Raw genomic sequence first — 3,074 nt, 5'->3', positions numbered from 1 at the left:
GGAAAGGGTCTGTGTTGTGTAAGGGGTTGGACCTCTCGGGACGGGTTTGATTCCGCCGGCGAAGCCTTGGTTAGGGAGAGAGCAGAAAGAATTCCTGTAAGTTAGAGAGAGGGGTGCGCGTTTGGCCGGCTGCTCCCTCCACGGACCTTCCAGTTGAGCGAATTAGCTCTTGCCATCTCTTTTGAAGATAATCATACTTAGGTTTCATTTCTGAAAAAGTGAACTAATTTTTGGTATTCCTTTATCTTGTGCTTGGTTTTTTTAGTTATCTTGATTTTCATCTATTGTGGTCCTCAGTTGCAATTCGGTCTGGTATTTTTTAGTGGTTTCTCTAAGTTTTAAATAATGTGATTTTTAATGGTTCTTCTATATTCTGAAGGAGGTCTATTGGTGTTCTTGTGGAAGGGTGAGGCGTCGTGTTGGGGAGGAGGGGTCCTTCGCGCATTACCGTTAAATACAGGAAATGGAATTCTNTCTGCCATAGTTAAGACGGACCATGTTTTTGTTTCTATTCGGTTACTGTTGTATTTTGTTTTGATTATCATTTCTAGCTACGTGTCGTTGTTGACGAGGGGCTGCGTGAGCACCGTGAATTTCGGCATCAGGAAACGCTGTCTTTAAGAAAAGCGACGTCGACGAAGAGTGACGTTATTATAGTTGACAAGCGCATCCCTGCTTTGCCTCCGGTTCTTTTGATCCGTGGTTTTTCCGGGGGACGAAGGGCAAATGCCAAAGTAGAGACTTGGGGAGTCCGACAGGACAAAGGGTCCACGGAAAGTATTTTACCCCCCCCCCTTGTCTGAAGTCGCGGGGACGCAAAGAACACTGCAANAGAATTCTCAAGAGGAGGATCTCTGTCCAGAGCTTGAGATTCTGCGGCAGCAGCCGGGAAGTGAGCAGGGAATCTGAATCTCCCTTTGATCGTCGGGACGACGATCTGAAGAGGAGGGGGGCAGTGTTACGCGGCGGACACCGCGTGTGTGCCGCGGGAGCTGTGTAAACGGCGTGCGCTCGGTGCGACTGTCGGTTGCCGGGCGACGACGGTTGTTGTTAAAGAAAAGAATTCTTGGTCGCGGATTCTGTCACGACGTATTTGTAAATCCGGTCGCATTTTTTGTAATTATCATTGTACTTTGAGCCATAATAAAGTGTTGATCAAAGAGCCGCGTTCTCTCAATTCCGCGGACGGTTACGCGAATCGCGCGGCTCAGTTACGGAGCCGAATCATGCGCCGCGAGCGTAACAATTTTGAAAATTGTTACTCTCGCGGTGAGAACGACTTGTCTCCGTCGCTAAACTCCGCGATTTGCCCAACCGTCTGCGGAATTGAGAGAATGCGGCTTTTTGATCAACACTTTATTATGGCTTTAAATACAATGATAATTATAAAGAATGCGACCGGATTTACAAATACGTCGTGACAGACTCCGCAACCGAGAATTCTCTTTTTTCAAGGACTGTCGTCGCCCGGCAACCGACAGTCGCGCCAAGCGCGCGCCGTTCACACAGCTCCCGCGGCACACACGCGGCACACACNGTGTCCGCCGCGTAACACTTTCACATATATTGTATATCCTACAAGCATAAGTGCGATAACAATATTGTTAATAATAGCCATTATATATATCGTAAGTAAAAATAAAAAAACAACCGCGCAACACCAGCAATATTCACGACGGGTACATTTTGTCGATGATATAAGTAAACTCAGATCTTCACAGATAAAACACAAGTGCAAGGATCGAAGACCCCACATTGAGGGGGTAGCAACCACACTTCTTTAAAAGTCAGTATGTAATAACTGTAAGAAAAACCTCCCCTGTCAGTTTTTCTTTTCCAACGGGGAAAGGATGTTATAAGTTATATGTTATGTATGTATTAAGTAAAGTGTTAAATATTGTGTAATAAGCGATAATTGGTTAAATTCGGGGTTTGGTTACTGGGTTTAATGTAACGTTAAACGGGGGACTGGAATCCGGCACGGATGTCCAGTCAGCAGTCGCGGGGCGATATGCGACTGCGTGCACAAGGACGCACCGGTCGAAGGTCGCACGTGCAGCCGAGAAGTTGCAATGGTTTGCATTGCACTTTTTGAAGGCCGGATGCTGCCTGGTTTTCCTCGGCCAATCACAGAGTGATTGACTCGTGGATATAAGCCGGTATCCGGGCGGAAACAGGCAGAATCATTCCGAATANTGTTGCCGCCGGAGGCTCTGCTAGGCAGAGCGTCGCTCGTCCGACTTCGCGCCGCGCGTGACTTTGCGGGTGAAATAAGTGAACATCGACGTAGAATAAAAGCCATAATATATTTTACGCGATTAAAATATTGTAGTAACAAAAACTGAACATAAAAGTTAACAGTTGTGGCGACAAAGCTGTTTTATTTAATGGATTGTAACCTTTCCCGACGGTCCCTCTCCTTGCGGCATCCAGTGAATCCCACGGGGTGACAATTGCATGAAATAAGACTCTATTTCGGCAAAAAACATTTTCACATATTTATATATATATTTTTATTTTGTAACTATGATAGAACAAACATCACATTTTAGATGCATATAATCTTATAAAGTAATTGATTTATATACTAAATATCATATGTCTTTTAAATACATTGTAAGTAACATTCGTAATATTTTGTGTATATAAATATAATGAGTTTAATTACATATTGTGTATATAGTTTTGGTAACAAATATATACATATATATACACAAATATACATATGTATATATATACAATATATACAATATATACATATACAAACAAATATTAATATACTATATATGTATATATTGTGACCGTTATTTTTAAGATGGGTATTACGCAAGTTATTTTATTGAACGGCACAAAGGTCACGTCCCGCCAAAGCTCAGAGTCTAACGCTAGATATTCGGAAGTTGGGCGCCAGATACGCCGAAGCGTATTACCGGATGTCGCAAATAGTTTTGCTAAGGACCTGCGGGACAAGACAAACGCGACGAATGGGGTGATACTCTATTGACCACAGTACGATTCGACACCGCTCGATTCGACACAGATTTATTCGACACCAAATTATTCGACACCGTACG

This window comes from Pseudomyrmex gracilis, unplaced genomic scaffold, assembly GCF_002006095.1.
Source record: "Pseudomyrmex gracilis isolate BER0280 unplaced genomic scaffold, ASM200609v1 scaffold_2637, whole genome shotgun sequence".
Taxonomy (NCBI): domain Eukaryota; kingdom Metazoa; phylum Arthropoda; class Insecta; order Hymenoptera; family Formicidae; genus Pseudomyrmex; species Pseudomyrmex gracilis.
Note: the sequence above shows the minus strand (reverse complement) of the source record.